Source organism: Panthera leo, chromosome C1 (assembly GCF_018350215.1).
Source record: "Panthera leo isolate Ple1 chromosome C1, P.leo_Ple1_pat1.1, whole genome shotgun sequence".
Lineage (NCBI taxonomy): Eukaryota > Metazoa > Chordata > Mammalia > Carnivora > Felidae > Panthera > Panthera leo.
In genome coordinates, this window is record NC_056686.1 from 45,479,491 (window position 1) to 45,486,871 (window position 7,381).

The 7,381-nt window shown below is 43.6% G+C and overlaps 1 long non-coding RNA gene across 3 annotated transcripts; it reads left to right on the plus strand.

The window, feature by feature from the left end:
* The first annotated feature begins 1,202 nt into the window (after positions 1-1,202).
* LOC122227373 lies at positions 1,203-6,851 on the plus strand. Of its 3 annotated transcripts, XR_006205996.1 has the most exons (5): positions 1,203-1,302; positions 1,626-1,814; positions 4,146-4,258; positions 5,123-5,539; positions 6,356-6,851. It is a non-coding gene; the product is annotated as an uncharacterized LOC122227373 (long non-coding RNA). The 3 variants fall into 3 exon arrangements; XR_006205994.1 differs by lacking the exon at positions 6,356-6,851 and having other exon boundaries at positions 5,123-5,916; XR_006205995.1 differs by lacking the exons at positions 4,146-4,258; positions 6,356-6,851 and having other exon boundaries at positions 5,123-5,916.
* The last annotated feature ends 530 nt before the right edge of the window (positions 6,852-7,381 follow it).

The following is a 7,381-nucleotide window of genomic DNA, read 5'->3' on the forward strand; positions in this document are numbered from 1 at the left end:
ATACATCCTCGGATAATTCAGGGGCCTGCCATTTCAGTGAAGTTCTTAAAACCCCAGTGGTCAGGCGTATCCCAGAACGTCTCCTCCAAAGCAAAAGACAAATTGCTGCATCTTGCACGTTTCCATAAAGAGGAAAGCACAATGTCTGGTAGGCTTCTTTGGGTTCTGAAGGCAATAAATTCCACATCTAGAAATACTGTCCTTCTACCGGTGTCCATCATGAAAATTTGTCAGCTTTGCACGGGGTCTAGAATAGGGAAGGACTCTGCAGCAGATCCAGGCAGTGGTACAAACAGCTACTCCACTTGGGCCATATAATTTGGCAGATGCTATGGTGCTGGAACTATCAGCGGTGGGGACATTGTAGCATAGAGTCTGTGACAAGCTCTAGTGAAAGGGTCACCATGCAGGCCCTTGGGTTTCTAGAGCAAAGACCCTGATCCACAGCGAAGAATTATACGCTTTCTGGAATACTGCTCCTGGTATGCTGCTGGGTCCTGGTAGATTAGAACGATGACCATAGGGTACTAAGTGACCAGGCATTCAGAACTGCCCATAATGACCTCGGAGCTCTGATAGACCCACCGGGTTATAAAGGTGGACAGTCTCAGTAACAATCCATCCTAAGATGAAAGTGTTACTCCGGGGGTCAAACGTAAACAGAACCGAAGGGCACAAGTACCTTGCATAATCAGGTATCTCAACCCCACCCCCACCCCCGCCGCAAAGAACCCTGCGGGAGATACTCCCAGGGCGGAAGTGGACAGCAGTGGCCACAGAGATGTACTGCTTAGCTCTCCCTTCAAGAGAGAACAGCTACAGTTGCAAAGATTGAAGTCATTTGACAGCTTCCATTTCAGTGCCTTCAGGATACACTTTGGCTTAACTGAAACCTTACTTTTCTCAGGCAACCCAAGCCAATGACTAAGCACAATGGAGATATGTTATGGACTGAGTGTTTGTGTCCCCCTCTCACTAATTTATACATTGAAGACCTAACCCCTAAGGTGATGGTGCTGTGATATGAGTCTCTGTGTTCCCGCCAAATTCATATGTTAAGATAATAATGCCCAATGCGATGGCAGTAGGTGGGGCCTTTGGGCAGTGCTTACGTCACAAAGGGGAGGTCCTTTGGTCATGAGGGCGGAGCTCTCACGAATGGAATTAGTGTTCTTAGAGCACACACAGTTCCCTAGCCCTTTCTGCCACGTGAGGACACAGCATGAAGCCTGTGACCCAGAAGAGGACCCTCCCGCCCGACCACGCTGGCATCCTGATCTCAGGCTTCCAGTCTCCAGAACTGTGAGAAAAAAATAAATTTTTGTTGTTTATAAGCTATCCAGTCTGTGGCATTTTGTTATAGCAGCCAGAACAGCCTAAGACAGGTGGGATTTGGAGATGGGGACTTTGACGTTAATTAGGGTTAGATCAGGTCATGACCATGGGGCCCTGGTAATGTGATTAGTGGCCTTATAGAAGAGGGAGAGAGAGAGCTCTCTCTTTGTCCTCATGAACATGGAGGAAAGCCCACATGAGGACACAGAGAGAAGGCAGCTATTTGCAAGCCAGGAAGGAGTTCTTACAAGGAAATGAACCCCGTCTAACTTTGATCTTGGACTCCTCAGCCTCTGGAACTATGAGCCCCCTCGTCTATGACAGTGTGTTAATGCAGCCCAAGCAGATGGAATCGGTGTATGGCCACCAAGACCCAACCAGGACTCTTAGTCTTTGCTCCAGAGCTCCTCATCAGGCTGATTCAGACTTCGGCAGGTCTGCATTACAGTCCTCCCCTTACTGGTAACTCAAAGGATCTGGTAAGTCAAAGGATCTGTGGTTTGACTTTTCTTTAAATACAAGCAAACTAGCTTATATATTTGAATCCTCTCCTCCCTTTCCTGGATAAATGATAACGTTCTCCGTATGCTTTCTCCTCCTCGCTGTTTACACTTAATATATTCTAAAGATAACTCTATTGTAATATATAGACAATTTTATTCCTTTTTGTACATCTGCTTCGTACTCTATTATATGGAGGTGTTATAACTTGTTCATCGAATCCCCCATTGAGACTTCTGACTTGTTTTCAGTGTTTCATTGTCACTTCACCTTTAGGAGGGAGCCTGAGAAGTGGGGCTGCTAAGTCAAAGAGCAAATAATATGTATTTTGCTAGGTATTTTTATTTTTGTAATTTTTTTAACGTTTATTTATTTTTGAAAGAGAGAGACAGAGTGAGAGCAGGGGAAGGGCAGAGAGAGACAGAGAGAGAGAGAGAGAGAGAGAGAGAGAGAGAATCCCAAGCAGGCTCCACGCTGCCAGCACAGATCCCAATGTTGGGCTTGAACCCACGAACTATGAGGTTATGACCTGAGTCAAAACCAAGAGAGGGATGCTCGACTGACTGAGCCACCCAGGCGCCCCAGGTTCTGACTTCTAATCCCAAAATCCATGGCTTTAATTCAAACTCTTGTGACCTCCTTGGACATGCTCTCTTACACATCGTATCATGGGTATGTTGAGGCACATGTACCTGGAGACTGAACAGACATTGACTAGAGAAAGGGCTTTCTAGGCAGAGCAAAAGCATATCCTAAGGTACTGTGGTAGGGAAAGCATTTCCTAAGAGTAGGAACTGAAAGAAAGCTAATAAATTAGAAGCACAAAGAGGAAAAGAAAATAAACTGGAGAGATAGGAGCCAGAACATGCAAGGTATGTAGACTAGATTAAAAATATTTTTTTATTATTTAAAAAAAAAAAAGGATTCCCTACTTTATGCTAAACAGGATGGGACCCGTGGGCAGTAAACGCTGCCAGAGGTTCATTTGAAATTCTAAGATAAGATAGTAAGCACTAAGTGGGAAATAAAGTTCAGTGGGAAGGACTGGTTGATGACGTACGTTTCTGAGTCATCTGCTAATGACATAATTTGGAATCATAGGTCTATATGAGAATGTCCCAGTATTGTAATGAGGAGGGGACAGGACTAGATAAAGTCTTAAGGTCCGGTGACACTCACTGCCAGAAAGAGGAAGAGCAGCACACAAATGTATAATCAAGAAACAGCAGCACGTTGTGGGCATTAAAAGGAAGCCAGAGAAGGAATAGTTAAAGAAGAGAATGCTTGGTTGTGTTGATTGCTGCTTGAGGTTGGGTTAAATGAAGCCACAAAAAAATACTATCATTAGACTGAGCAACAGAGCCCTTAGTAACTTCTATAAGGTCACTGCCCGTGCAAGTGGAAGCCTCACTACAGTTTGTCGAGGAAAGAATAGAAGGTAAGAGAGTGGCGGGGCACCTGGGTGGCTCAGTCAGTTGAGCATCCCCTCAGCTCAGGCCATGATCTCGAAGTTTGTGAGTTCGAGACCCGCCTCCGGTTCACTGTTGTCAGCACAGAGCCCGTCTCACATCCTCTGTCTCCCTCTCTGCCCCTCCCCTACTTGTTCTCTCTCTTTCTCTCTCTCAAAAAAATGAACAAATGTTAAAAAAAAAAAAGAAGGTAAGAAAATTGAGACAGCCTTTGTTTTGCTTCAGAGAAGTTTGACTGGGAAAGCAAGTACAGAAGTGTAGAAATAGCTGGAGGCCTGGATGCAGTGAAGGGAGGTCTTTTAAAGGTGGAAAAAGTACAGTGAACGCAGACGGGAATAGAGGAAGAGGGGTTATGGCCACAAGAAGGAGGGGAATGAGGAATCAAGGCCCCGAGAAGGCCAGGGGCAATCAGATCCATACTGAGGAATTGGCTGGCCATAGGAGAAGAGACACTCCACCAGATGGAATAGGAGGAAAGGAGAGGAGGGCAGGCGCAGATGGGCTTATTGACCTAGCGATAAGATGACCCAAGAGTACCCATCTGATGGTGTCTATTTTCCCAATTAAATGTGAAGAGAGGCTGTCAGATGAAGGCGATAGTGATAGAAGTTTGAGGCTAGAGGGTCTACGAAGCAGACACCCGAGAATTTGAAAGCGAGCTTTCAAGAGGAATGTGGTATGACGGTTGCCCAATGTGGACAGCTCATTTTAACTTGTCAGTTGGCATTACCATTCTCCTGTATTTAACATCCTGACTTGTAAATTAATCCAAATTGATCTCTGCAAGAGTTTGGTCTGAATTAACCAGATGATGGTTTCAATTCTCCCCTTATGTCTTAGTCTGGATCGCCCCAAAGCAGAGCCTGAAGCAGAGGGGGGGTGTGCTCTTATTTTATTAAGGAGTACAATCCCAGGGAAGGAGCGTGAAGGGCTAAGAGAGCCAAGCAAGGAAGGTGAGAAAGTCCAAGTGCCGATGGTATATACCAGTTGCTGCAAAGTGCTATTGATTGCTGGATTCAAAGACTAGGCTCTTAAGAATCCGGACATGCTGTTTGTCAGGACTTCCCACTTGGCAGGGAAGGGGGTAGAAAGGAGGAAGAGTTTATCCATTGGCTGTGATCTATGAGATCGTAGTTTCATCCCCTACGCTTCCAGGTTGCATCTGTCCAGGTGCATGTGGACCCCTAGTAGGGATGTGCCGGGGTGGGAGGCAGGGCTGGAGGTGAAGTGCTTTCATCTTTGGCCTGTGTGAACTTTGTCAGAGCTCATACAGAGCTGGCCTGCCCATCTATGCCTAACGAGCTGGACTAAGAGGTAGAAACGTCCAAAGAAGTATCTCATATTACTCACACTTCACAATATGGCTTACTGATTTGACTCAAGTCAAGTAACGCTTTAGAAATCCAGACAACGATGGAAATGAACTAGCTGATTTTTGTTTTCGTTTTTGTTTTTTTTAATGCTTATTTATTTTTGAGAGAGACAGAGACAGAATGCTAGTGTGTTAGGGGCAGAGAGAGAGGGAGACACAGAAACTGAAGCAGGCTCCAGGCTCTGAGCTGTCAACACAGAGCCCGCCGCGGGGCTCGAACTCACGAGCTGTGAGATCATGACCTGAGCCGAAGTGGGACACTCAACCAACTGAGCCGCCCAGGTGCCCCTGAACCAGCTGTTTTTAAAGTCATTAACAGAAGTCCTCTAACCGGGGTGGTAGGCTGATCTGAGATTTTAAGATGCTTTGTACATAGCAGGAGAAGTTCAGATTTGCTTTGGGCAGACTTACACAGGAAACGATGTTAAAATTATTATTTCAACAGGGCAGAAGAATCTCATAGATTTTGAATGCTGACCTCCCCGACCCTTAATCAGAACGCTTCACTGTCCTGCCATCCAGTGTCCATCTCAGAGGGACGTTTGTAAGGAGTTGCTTTATCTGGTCCTCAGGGGCAGCCCTACCGACGTTTTGTGGCAGGGCAATTTCTAGTTATGGGGGACTACTCCCTGGCATTTGGGGATATTTATGTCCCCGTCCCCCACCTGCCTCCCTCCAGCCCTTGTGAGGACTGAAAACATTTGCACATTTTGAAATGTGCTCCAGCACCCCAACCTTTGAAAACCAGTGCTGGAGGGGTTGATGGTGAGCCCCTACCTTATAGATGAGGGAACCAGGGCTTAGAGAAGCTGGATAGCAAGGTCACGCTAGACATGAGCAGCGGATTTGGTACTCCATAAATGTAAGTGCTTTCCTAACTTCCCTCTGCAGAGGGTGTTTAAGTGAGTAGCAAGTTATTTAAGTTAGTGCATGTATGATAGGACACAATTTATTAAATATTTTCACAGAGCTGCGTTTCACAGTGAGGTTCACTTGTCAGATGGTCATGCTAACAAAGATAGAGTAAATGATAGAGAAGTCGATAGAAGAAACGATAGAGAAGTCACAAAGTACAAAGACCGTGAGGCGTTTGAGGAAAGATTATAGGAAGAAATTATAAATAAACTGGGCGATTCAGCCTAGAAATTGGAATGAGGATTTGCTAGTGGCCTTCGAGCATATGAAAGATTTTTGCACAGAGAATGGTGTGAATATGTGACATGCTATAAGGTCAGAGATGCTGTGATTGAACGGTGTTTGCATCGGGATAGTGTTTGTAAAGAGCTTGAAAGCTTACCAAGCACTTTCATATACATTATCTCATCTAAATAATTTTTCTAGCATTGAGTCGAGTTTAAGGCGGTAGTGTTATATGTACTTGTTACGTACATGCATAAAAATGGGAGAAAACAAACATTACTGATAAAAATCAGAGAAAAGACTACTGAATATAAACATATGATGATTCGGTTTTAATTAGATAGGAAGATGGGAGTTCATATAGGCAGGCCCGTGTCTGACCATCAGACGCCTAGGAAATTCAGGGAACTGGCTAATTTTAATGGAAGGTCTATGCATGCATTACAAGACCTGTCTAACTGAATGCACCAACAGAAAGACCATCAATCAAAGTGAAATCAAATTCAAAGAGAAAATACGTATCCGTGACATATTGCAGATGGTCACTGAAAACAAACCCCAAATTAGAAGGAGTTGGGAACCAGGATTATCAGGAACGCATGAGGCACAATGCAAAGACAGGATAAAAAAGATGATATAAGAGAAAACTCTGGAAAAAACAGAAGAATTCTGAGAAGAACTCCTTATGTGACAAAAAAGTTGCATGCAAGCCAGAACCATCTAATTCATTATTCATGAGGGATTGTTCGTCGTGTTACCTGTGTGTGTAACCCCAAATAACCAGAAATGACATAAGAGGTAAGAATAATTGACTATGTATGCTGCATGACTATGTGTTTTCATAGCTACATTATCTGACTGAGTTTTAAATCCAGGAATTATCTCCTGTGATGGCGCTATTATCCCTTCCTCTTTGACATTATTTATTCAATAAATAGCATACCCACTGTGTGCCAAGCCTTCTTTAGGCACTGGTGAGACAGTAGAGAACAGAATAAACATATTTTTGCTCTCATGGAGATTACTTTCTTGAATGTGTGTAGGGGGTGGGGAGGGGAGGAACAACAGGTGAACAAAATAAAGAAGTAACATTTGACCTTGCAGCGTGTCAAGGGTGGTAGGTGTTACAGAGATGCTAAAACAGGCAAGGAGGGTAGGCACTGTTGGGGCATCCATAAAAAAATAGTATTTGGTGCTCAGGATAAAATATTCAGTGAAAAGAACAGGTCTGAAACTGCATATAAGTATATTGCCCATTTTTATGTAAAAATACATTTAATACAATATGCACAGAAAAGAGAATCCAAGGGAATATTCCTAAAATTAAAGCAATTATCTTTTCAGTTGGTGAAACCAGGAGTGATTTTTAAAGTGTTTTTCTTTATATTTTACCATTTTGCTAGTTTTCTATGTTAGCACATATTACTTTTATAAATCAGAAGCAGTACAAAGTTATAATTATTTTTTAAATATGGTTTTCATTTCCACTACATAGAATGGAGCATAATAGATTTGTGTTACACGTATGGAAGGATCATTTTTCTAGAGAGATAAAATTAAATCT